Source organism: Pecten maximus, chromosome 7 (genome assembly GCF_902652985.1).
Source record: "Pecten maximus chromosome 7, xPecMax1.1, whole genome shotgun sequence".
NCBI classification, from domain to species: domain Eukaryota; kingdom Metazoa; phylum Mollusca; class Bivalvia; order Pectinida; family Pectinidae; genus Pecten; species Pecten maximus.
The window spans coordinates 12123844-12136255 of NC_047021.1; the positions used below are offsets into that span (position 1 = coordinate 12123844).

General features: G+C 37.8%; 1 protein-coding gene across 5 annotated transcripts in view; it reads left to right on the forward strand.

The window, feature by feature from the left end:
• Nucleotides 1–12412, forward strand: part of LOC117331619 (FERM domain-containing protein 4A-like) — a 169438-nt gene that overhangs the window by 86439 nt on the left and 70587 nt on the right. The gene's annotated exons all lie outside the window — the stretch shown is intronic.

A 12412-nucleotide genomic window follows, 5' to 3' on the forward strand; every position in this document is an offset into this window, starting at 1 on the left:
TATTTGTTGTGGTTAATCCTGGGTATTATTTTTTTAGTCTTAGATTTGTAGTCGACTGAAAAAGTCAGATTTAATTTTGAAAATATTAATTTGCTATAACCCCTCGCAATGTCTGAAAATATTCTAAGTCCATAATAAGTACAAAAAAAGCACAATGGCATTAGCTGAAAAATTCTAAGTCCCAAAAAAGTAGGAAAAAAGTACATCCATATTTTCACAATCTTTCAAAAAAATTCTAAGTCAGATTTTAGCACAAAAAAAGTACTCTGAAAAATTTCAGAGTCCAAATAAAGTACAGAAAAAGTACCCTGAAAAATTTCTAAGTCCAGAATAAGTACAAAAAAAGTACTCTGAAAAATTTCAGAGTCCAAATAAAGTACAGAAAAAGTACCCTGAAAAGTTTCTAAGTCCAGAAAAGTACAAAAAAAGTACTCTGAGAAATTTCAGAGTCCAAATTTAGTACAGAAAAAGTACTCTGAAAAATTTCTAAGTCCAGAAAAGTACAAAAAAAGTATACTTTTTTGGTACTTTTTCAAAAAAGTAGGAAAAAGTGTATACTTAAAGTAGCATAAAAGTATACTTTAGTGTGCTTTATTTCGGTATGGGTACAGACATCTTCTTTCTGTATATGTAATGTGCCAAAATATGATTCAGTCATTGTAAAAACATTCTAAATCTTCTATGAATTTTAGAAATCTATTGTGTTACATTGTGAATTCAGGGTGATTGAGTCACACCTATAATTACCAAGCTTTTGCAGGTTAGACACTACACATGACTGCCATAGGTAGTTCTGGACCACATCATAGGCAGGATGCACAAGTGCCTGATCCATGCCTGCTTAATGAAGGATGTCTGGCTTTTGAAAAGTTTCACATGTGTAATTACAAATATTTCATTGGGACTTAAAAACAATCTGGAAATTTATATACATGTACAGTCAAACCTGTCTATAGCGACCGTCCAAGGGGAGGCAGAAAAACGGTCACTATAGACAGGTTGCCTTTATAGACAGGTCAAAATTATTGCACCAACCAATTTACTTAAACCTGCCATAAAAAATTGTCATTGAACAGGGCATTCAGAAGACCAGTCAGAAGTTAAATAAATGCATAAACTTTATAAATCTGAAGGGTTTAATATTTAATGATTTGTGGACCCAAACACAAAATATAACTCAAAATGGTCTTATGGATAATTTTTGTTAAATATTTTGTTCTGAAATAATGCTATATGTATCTATCAAATTATCTCCCTTTCTTTCATAAATAAAGAAAAAGAATACACAATAATTAATAAATTAATTATATTTGTGTTACTACTAATTATTTTGTGTTATAGTCTTACTTCTTAAAACCAAAATATTTTTTTTCTGACCCAAATTGAAATCCGGATATTTGTGTCAGTTTACGACTTTTTAATAGTATTGACTAATTAAAGATGGCGGCAGTACAAACGCTAGTACCGACAGCTACGATTAAGAAAGGCATTATTGGCTTTCATGTGAGTAAATCTTGTTGACAGATATGACCAGTGTTTGTTATTGAAGTGATGTATCCTAGTTGTAATCACAAAATTAACTGACCGTGTCAAATGAAGCCACCTGTGCACAGTTGTAATGTAATACCGACACGCATGGTGACCCGACTCCTCTCTTACCGTGCCCCAGGCCAGGGCAGCTACAGTAATTATAGGCTAACAGGTGGTAGGGGTCTTTTGTTTATATACTCAGGCCAGGGTTGTGGTGGTCCTTTGTTTGTATAATCAAACCGGGGTCGATGTGTCTGAATTTTCCGGGGATTTTATGAGGGATGACTGCCGAGAGCAGAAGATGGCCGACAGATCGGTCGCTATAGAAAACAAATTAGCGACCGCCGTTCCGAAATCGTCGGTCGTTAGCCACATTAGACAGGTAGTCGCTATACAGAGGGTCGTTATATAGTAAAATCTCACGGGGAATCTTAAAACCGGTCGTTATAGACAGGCAGTCGTTATATACAGGGGGTCGTTAGAGCAGGTTTGACTGTATAAGTTATCATTTAGACTTGAACAAGTTCTGGCCCATATCATGTCTTGAATCGGTCACTTGTTAGGTCTAAAAACATCGCTTGAATTGTATTGAAGGGATTTTAGTATTAATTTTAACTATACAGTTATTATAAGGGTTGTGGTATACCACACGCTCTATGGTTGATTATCAATGACCCCATCTTCGAGAGCATTTCCTGTAAAATGATGTACCAGAGAGTTCAATGAAACCATTATATGTGGTATAGACCCGAGTGGTAGTTAACGGGACACTTATAGTGTGTGTAGTACTACACAGGTGATCTGATGTACTATATCACTCCTTTACCCCATTACACTGTGAGTGGGAGGAGTCAAGACACAATATACCAGGCACAGGGCCTCCACAACTGAAGCCCCACACCTGTATATTCTGCCACAGTCCAGCTGAGCTGTTAATTTAGTGGTAATACATTTGTATTCCAATAACAAATATTGTCTGTTTGTCACTATACAGATTAGTCCTATCCTTTGATTTAACTGGAATTATTTTTGGAAAAGGAGCTTAAATTTGTTTGTGAAACATATTGTGTATTCCGGAATGTGAAATGATATGGTTGACTGATTACTAAGAGCACTGATGTGTGACTGGGTAACGGTATAGTGCTGTAGAGGTGAACATCATGTTACAAATCGAGTATCTTCGGGTCTGTTGTACTTGACATAAATAAGCCCATTGTGATGGTATAAACCTTCCTCACTCGTGGACAGCTTCATGACAGGTGAGACATTGATGATGACTTAATTACAGGTAATATATTAACATACTACCTGTTAAAAAAACTACCACACACAACAGTACATCAGGTACTGTCATTCTCGTTGAAAGCATTTTACCTATGTCTTTATATATAATTGTCTGCAAGTTGCACTGGATTTCATGAATTATTATTATCGATATATATCATATGTGATTATTTCTGAATGACAATTAAGGATATCCAATTTCTAGTTCATAATTGGATGTAGAATGAATATTCAAAATTGTGTACAGAGGTATTTTGGGTGCAGATACCAGTTTTAAAGTGTAAACTGCTGTTACAGGTTGGTTTTTGGTCTGACTAGCTTAAATAACTTTCCATTATATAGTTAACTGAATTGCAGATTGAATTCATCCATTGTGAAAATACAAAACAGCCATGGTATTGTTATGGTCATGAATGTAAAATTGGGAGGGGACATATACATATTGAAGTTTCTTTATGAATGGAAGTTATGTCATGTAAAGAAATATTAGTGTCTGAATGCATGAATAAGCAAAGTCTTTTGTATACAAATTTGTACTGATCTGGATATGCTGAAAAGGTACCTATTACGTTATAAAAAGTGTATGACATTGATTTGGTTTAAAACTACAGCACTGATTGTCTGATGGTGTGGCAGGAAGAAACTGAAGATGCTGATGTAGCGTATACTCTACTATATATAGTCGCTTAGTATAAACTGAGATTTTAGCGTTAACCATTTTTACCTCTGTAAAACAAATACAAAAACCCTGATAGGTGATATTTAAAGTAAAGACAATAAAAAGTCTTGAGTATAAAATGTCTCATTGGAAAGCAAAATATACATTTATAGACATATCGACAAAAATTTCATCAAGCAAAATTAGTTTCTTAGATGTGGTGCATGGTTGTTGAATTATAGTTTCTGAGTTGTGGTCCCTGGTAGGCTATGAGATAGTGGTATAGGTTTCTGAGTTGTGGTCCCTGGTAGGCTATGAGATAGTGGTATAGTTTCTGAGTTGTGGTCCCTGATAGGCTAAGTGGTATAGGTTTCTGAGTTGTGGTGCCTGGAAGGCTATGAGATAGTGGTATAGGTTTCTGAGTTGTGGTTCCTGGTAGGTTATGAGATAGTGGTATAGGTTTCTGAGTTGTGGTCCCTGGTAGGCTATGAGATAGTGGTATAGGTTTCTGAGTTGTGGTCCCTGGTAGGCTATGAGATAGTGGTATAGGTTTCTGAGTTGTAGTCCCTGGTAGGCTATGAGATAGTGGTATAGGTTTCTGAGTTGTGGTCCCTGGTAGGTTATGAGATAGTGGTATAGGTTTCTGAGTTGTGGTCCTGGTAGGCTATGAGATAGTGGTATAGGTTTCTGAGTTGTGGTCCCTGGTAGGCTATGAGATAGTGGTATAGGTTTCTGAGTTGTAGTCCCTGGTAGGTTATGAGATATAGTGGTATAGGTTTCTGAGTTGTGGTGCCTGGAAGGCTATGAGATAGTGGTATAGGTTTCTGAGTTGTGGTCCCTGTTAGGCTATGAGATAGTGGTATAGGTTTCTGAGTTGTGGTCCCTGGTAGGCTATGAGATAGTGGTATAGGTTTCTGAGTTGTGGTCCCTGGAAGGCTATGAGATAGTGGTATAGGTTTCTGAGTTGTGTGGTAGGCTATGAGATAGTGGTATAGTTTCTGAGTTGTGGTCCCTGGTAGGCTATAAGATAGTGGTATAGGTTTCTGAGTTGTCCCTGATAGGCTATGAGATAGTGGTATAGGTTTCTGAGTTGTGGTCCCTGGTAGGTTATGAGATAGTGGTATAGTTTCTGAGTTGTGGTCCCTGGTAGGCTATGAGATAGTGGTATAGTTTCTGAGTTGTGGTCCCTGGTAGGTTATGAGAGATAGTGGTATAGTTTCTGAGTTGTGGTCCCTGTTAGGCTATGAGAGATAGTGGTATAGGTTTCTGAGTTGTAGACCCTGGTAGGCTATGAGATAGTGGTATAGGTTTCTGAGTTGTCCCTGATAGGCTATGAGATAGTGGTATAGTTTCTGAGTTGTGGTCCCTGGTAGGTTATGAGATAGTGGTATAGGTTTCTGAGTTGTGGTCCCTGGTAGGTTATGAGATAGTGGTATAGGTTTCTGAGTTGTGGCCCCTGGTAGGTTATGAGATAGTGGTACAGGTTTCTGAGTTGTCCCTGGTAGGCTATGAGATAGTGGTATAGGTTTCTGAGTTGTGGCCCCTGTTAGGTTATGAGATAGTGGTATAGGTTTCTGAGTTGTGGTCCCTGGTAGGCTAAGTGGTATAGGTTTCTGAGTTGTGGTCCCTGGTAGGCAATGAGAGATAGTGGTATAGGTTTCTGAGTTGTGGCCCCTGGTAGGTTATGAAAAGGTATAGGTTTCTGAGTTGTGGTCCCTGATAGGCTATGAGATAGTGGTATAGGTTTCTGAGTTGTGGTGCCTGATAGGCTATGAGAGATAGTGGTATAGGTTTCTGAGTTGTGGCCCCTGGTAGGCTATGTGATAGTGGTATAGGTTTCTGAGTTGTGTTCCCTGGTAGGCTATGAGAGATAGTGGTATAGGTTTCTGAGTTGTGGCCCCTGGTAGGCTATGAGATAGTGGTATAAGTTTCTGAGTTGTGGTGCCTGGTAGGCTATGAGATAGTGGTATAGGTTTCTGAGTTGTGATGCCTGGTATGTGGGTTATAACTCTGTCCTCATTCACAGTGACTCAATACATAATGACATTAAGCAGCCTAATGGAAGGAGATGGGGGATGCAGCCCCAGGCTGATACTATCTCCCTATTTCTGCTAGTCCAGATATCTGTCTGCCTCTAAAAATGGTAAAAGAGTATAATTGATTGCTGTGGCTTTAGATATGACAAACTGCTGGACAGCCTCTGTGTTCACTAAAACTATTTGATGCCCAATTACTACTGTGTTCACCAAGGACTATGTCAGTTTGAAGAAAAAAATCTGGCAGATTGTTGTTCAGGGATTGTGACAGAGCATATTTGATCTTACACGTTGAACTATTGAATTGAGATGTATCACTTTGCTAGAATTTTTTTTATAATATTTTTTACCACATTCCTTAATATATTTTGAATGAATTAAGGGACATATTTAAAATATCTGAAATAGAATGTACATCTACTCAATGTTTGAAAACTACCTCATTTATTCCTTCGGGCTACAGGTTTTAAACTTGTTTGTTGAAGGTATATACCCAAAGATAATGTTATTGATTCATGAAAGGTATTCTATTAGATCTTGATGTTTACAGACAACATTCCAGTAGCTGTTTAAATATATACAGAACTGACCTGTGTAATTGACACAGGAAGATTAAGTACTATTCCCTGTCCCTGACAATTAAATCTATCTGTCTCTGGTAAAAAAGTTGGTAGTTGTAAGTGCTGTTAGTGTTAGATTTTAACAAAGCTATCCTCTGTATGATAGTAGGTACTATTATATACAGGAAATGGGGCTTTAGTGACCTATCATCTGACCTGTTGACCATTTGAGCTGTCCTTTGTGCCTGTAATGGAGAAGTTTGGCATGTTGGTTAATTGGACATTAGACCTATATGGAGCATTGTCTGTGTAATTATCTCTGTATAAAGAGGACACTTGACAAGGACGCCTGGTGACATAGGAGGTGACAAAGTGTTTGTCAGTTAATAGTCCCCTTCAACAGGTTTCAGATTCTGAACTGTATGTAACAGCCTATATAAGGGGTTCACACTTATACCAGGGGCTCTTTATAAGGGACTGAAATAGGGGATTCACACTTTTTTCAATTAGAGACTGAAAATAGGCTAAATAGGGGATTCACACTTTTCTCAATTAGAGACTGAAAATAGGCTAAATAGGGGATTCACACTTGTGGCTGCTAGGGAGTAAAACAAGAAGTTTGAATGCTTGGGGCTGATGTTAGAAACAAAAATAGATTATAGGGGTTTTACAAATGGGTTTTACACTATTGGGGATATAGTTTGATCTGTTAGCTACCCATATGGATGGAACTAGTTCCAGACATTTCTTAATTTAAAACTGTCAAAGAAAAAGACCTTTCTGATTAACTCCAATAACACTTTACTATAATAATTAAACTTAAATCAAAGAATTTCTTTAGTTACATGTGAACTTAATAATTTTCATAATTTTAAAATAGTTCATATATAAAATCGCTATAAATAAGAAGTATATATGTATGCAAAAGTAAAGTTATATATATTATGTATATGCAGTATACAAATTTTACTCTATTCTAGAAAGCTTTTAATCCATGGGAGAAGGAAAATGCTATGAATGTACATATATTAATCTTCAGCTTTTGTATGCTATACTGAATAAGAAATTTTAAATCAGAAAAAAAGAGAAATGACATTATAAATCCTTAACTGTATGGAGGAGGATATGATCAATGGAAATTTATATAAATGATTTAGGTACGAGACCTCAAAACAACACCATACTTGGACCTACTTGTACAAAGTCATAAATAGCTGTTTAGATGTAAAGGGTGTTGTATATGGTATGTAAAGGGTGTTGTATATGGTATGTTAAGATGTAAAGGGTGTTGTATGTGGTATGGTGTTAAGGTGAAGTTTTTTCCAGTACTAAAAATGAAGACCCAGCTGTCTTCCTCCTATGGGGATTTAAGGAACAATGTTTTGGTGATTGTTTATGTGGACAAGGCGATATTGATTTTGAGACTGTTCGTTAGGGGCACGTAACACCTCCCAGTCCATTACGTATTTTCTGGAACTAGTATCAGAGGACACGAAGGATGTGTCATAATAAAACCGTACCACATTTTAGGAAACATTTAATTTACGTTACGGACTTTGTCAATTCCTTGTCACTTTTATTACCACCGAGTCCCTATACAAGTTGCGATGCACTCTCTAATCATGTTTTCTTTGAACAGAGGTTGTGTGTTGTAGCCCCAGTAAGAGCTTTAGTATCCCCAGCAGCACATTCCCTTTAGATCCTGAAATTCAAATAATTGAATCGTGCAAAATTGGATACCAATTACAGACATGCACACAAGAAAAAATGTAGAAAACAACCAATTTTGAAGATTTAATTATGACATATGGCAGTGTGGCCAACATTCCAGTAGTCGGTCACTAAATTGATATGTTAGCACCTGGTGTATTGGGGAGAAGGGATGAGAGATTCATTGGTCTTCTGATTCTATGGACATTTATTTAAAGTAACCGAGAGAAAAATCTGAACCAGTAAAATATAAAGTCATATATCACAAATGATGGAATACTTGATATGGCATTAAAACAGCTTGAATTGAGTTACATTGGGAAAGAATCAGAGAGGTAAATTAACAATGGATTTGCTTTCAGATTCAAAGCCATCGAACAATTAAGTTGCTTGAAGCCATATCCCCTACTTACTTTTACCATCACCAAGACCTTTCATTTCATTTCAACATATTTTATTGTATAACATTTATACAAATCAGTTAGACAGCAGGCTAGGCCTAATTTATTAGCCTTCTCCGATATAAACACAACAATACTACAATTATACTATAACAATTGAAGACCAGAGGGCACACTGGTACCCCTACTGGACAACCAGCACTACCACCACCAGGACACACTGGTACCCCTACTGGACAACCAGCACTACCACTACCAGGGCACACTGGTACCCCTACTGGACAACCAGCACTACCACTACCAGGGCACACTGGTACCCCTACTGGACAACCAGCATTAACACTACCAGGGCACACTGGTACCCCTACTGGACAACCAGCACTACCACTACCAGGGCACACTGGTACCCCTACTGGACAACCAGCACTACCACTACCAGGGCACACTGGTACCCCTACTGGACAACCAGCACTACCACTACCAGGGCACACTGGTACCCCTACTGGACAACCAGCATCAACACTACCAGGGCACACTGGTACCCCTACTGGACAACCAGCATCAACCACTACCAGGGCACACTGGTACCCCTACTGGACAACCAGCACTACCACCACCAGGGCACACTAGTACCCCTACTGGACAACCAGCACTACCACTACCAGGGCACACTAGTATCCCTACTGGACAACCAGTACTACCACCACCAGGGTCCACACCACCACTCTACATACATGTCAGATACGACTTACTGAACAGGTTATTGGTACCCTTATAACAGGCACAGTGTAGTTCAGGTCACTGAACCTATCGCCCCCTACCCCATAAATATCTACAGTTGGGGAGACATATTGCCAAGGTACTAGTGACTTCAATAATTTTTACAGCAGTGTTTTCCCTAAAAACTTTCATGGTGCTTACTTTATATTGAAGTGTGGCCACAGGTTGAGATGCAACAAGTTAACATATGTTTTTTAACCCTTCCTATAGTTAATGCATGTAGTGTACTCCAAGTGAACCTATGTCCCCTCGGAGTTACTAACCACCCACACCGATGAGCTTATCAAGCAACTAGTTACTAAGTTTCAGCTTGTCATATAATAGCTTTTCATTCCACTATTAGTTTTATCTTCAAATCTGTCAAAGTAATGAAACCAGAGAGAGTTTCATTTGATGTTCATGATTTTAAGGTCTGAGAATTTTCTATAAGATGTAATCGTAAATATGCTTGCTTCATTAACTGGCTATAGTGTTTCCCCACCCTCAGTTGGTGGACAGAGGTTGCTTTTGTAAGTAAATTGAATGCTGGAATGGAAAGAGATGTGAGATGTAATGTCTATAGGACTTGGTAGAGTTCAATGTTTGCTTTTGTTAGTCGTACTGATGTATGTTAGGACAATACACGATACATTTGTTTCTCTGATGTTTCCGTCTCGTCAGGTGTGACACACAACAGGTGTGCCACACGTTCAGTGATTTATGAGGTGAATGGGGTCAGCTGATGTGTCATCTATGTACCTGTGGTCATTTTCTGTCCACAAGGATGATCATATGGTATTTATAGTAATGATGGACAAATCATGAATTGATGACCTCTTGTATGAGCTAGACATTAAATGTGGTGTAGGTTTGTACTAGCTAATGGCTAAATGTACAAGAAAATGTACATTTTAATTAATCTAGTTTAATTAGAGTTGCTCTGGGAGAATTGCATCTTTTTCTTTCCTGTTCTTTCCTTTAAGCATAGGAAAGAAAAAGAAGATAAGATAAGAGGGTATTGTTGTGAAGAATCGACTATCACTTATACTCTCAAAAGTGACCCCAACAAGAGAATAAGGAAGAACATCACAAGAAAATCCTTGATTCTAGACCCTCATTCACTAGACTCAAAGTTTCTACACATATACAATGATCATGAAGTTGAATAAAACAGGTGTTTCTTGAGGCTCAAGACATAATGATTTATCAATGTGCATTAATTAGTCTGCAGTTACCAATCCTCTATCCAAACCTTCATATAAATTCAGCTTTCATATGTAATTGTTTAGGTATTGAACTTTGAAATAATGATTTCAGTTTTAGAATTGGGATTAAGAGTGTTTAGACGAGATACTGTTTCTGGGAGGGTGGTAAAATCCCCGTAAACTATGGTAATATGCATCTGGTCAGTAGGTCACAGAGTTATCTCCCCCTGGTGGCAGTCTGCTCACTGAAGCCTTTGTATACACATAATTGGCAATGATTAGGGAAGATTTAGAGGACAAAGGTCAGCCAAGGTTGTCTGTTTAGGATCAGATTCGGAGGCAGTGATGGGGCCAGGGATGTTTATGGTGATTTAACACTGGTGATTACTATAATCTTTCCCATTGTCTGACATTAGCTTTAGTCAAAGGGAGCTGTGGAATTATGTATGTTTTAACAACACTAATGTGCTAGCTAGTTGTCAGATAGCATTATGGGTATTTTGTATTAGCCAGGGTGAACAGATAAGGATGAGAGTAGATCGTACTGAGGGGAAGTGTCATTTGGTGTGGTGGTCTAGGCTATACCCTGATAAGATAGGCACTTCCTGTCCCAGGCTCTGAACCCAAACACTGGCAGGTTGTCATGGTGATAGGGGTCACACAGCACTGAGGAGAGGATAGAGTTGCCATGTCAGAGCTATAATACTCAAAAATGGAATAAGAGATTTTTGATAAAAATTCTGGAATTTTTTGGTTTGACATGATAGTGATATTAAAAGCCTAGCTGGGTAGCAATGTAAACGTGACAGCTGGGAGTCTGGTACAGAGGGGCTTGAAACACTGTAGATCTGTACTAGAACTTAGACATTTACACCAATTCTCACTGGAAATCAAGCTGTGAAAATTCAGGATACCAATGTGCCTCTGTTCACCACATCTGCACAAATAGAGTTTTGGAAATCATATTTTTTGGGGGGGGGGGGGGGGGGGGGGTTGAGTTAATTGGTGAATATACATTATAGATAGCAATGTGGTGTTAGTGCTGTGATTGATATGTGAGATAAGAGTTAAATGGTTCAATACAAATGTTTCATATTATCCATCTGGTGCTTCACATGTCCTAAATACCAAAGAAGGACCCTGATCAACCTGAGGTCATGTAGATAAATGTTTAACATAGAAATATTAGAGGATGTTGGTTTGTGATTGATTTCTAGTTAGGAATTGATGTTGTGTCAAGCATCTTTTTACAATATGCCACTGTTCATGGTTTTCATTGTCATTCCTGATCAGGAACCAAGTACACTGGGAATTCTATACTAATATCAGTCGGTTTGAATACCAGTAGAGAGATAAACATATGTATATAACTTACAGGTTTTAGTTGATTGATAAAACACTAAACATACATATTTAACCTTATTTTAGCGGTTTTCGCACTGGAAGCATTCCGCTAAGCTGTGATTGGGCTAATTGCTGTTAATCTACATTGGTGGCTTCTATGACAATCATTGTTGGCGCGCGAAAAAAACATTCCGCTAATGTGGTTAATTTGGTTTTGCAATAAAATTTGAGTATGTCAAATTAAGTATGTTTTGAATTAATTGATTAAAGAACTATCTGTTGACAATAATTGATTAAAAAACTATCTGTTGACCAGCCTTGTCTTGTGTAACTTTAAATACAAACATCTATAGACTTTAGCAAGTCTAGTAAAGTACAGTTAGATGGCACTTTCATGCTGTAAATCTTACAGCTTATCTGATTGGAGGAGACAGAGTGACAGTGAAGCTACTGCTTATCTGATTGGAGGAAACAACACTTATATCTTACCTGTTCATAAATAACACTCCACATGGTAGCATTGTTGTCATGTTTCATGTTAATATGACATTTTAATCTTGGTCAGAAGTCCCCAGGCCATACACATGTTTCTGTTTTACAGCCACACAGACAATACAAATGCTTGTTATATCCATTCAATCGTCTAACCAAAGGCACTTGATCAGGCTAAAAGATATGTCTGAGATCCTTTGGGTTATCTGTTGGAATTTAATGGTTTAAAAAATCATGGAACTGAAGTTGATATTTAGTTTACTTCTATCTACACTGATTGTAAGATGTGAAGGAGTAGTATATTCTCTCCAAGGTTCTGGTGCCAGGATTTAGCTCTGTTGGAGAGGTGTGTGTTTATGTATTGTGTACACAAACAAGATCTAGATAGCACCCAGAAGCTTAGTAAACACTTGATTTCTGATAATTACAAGAA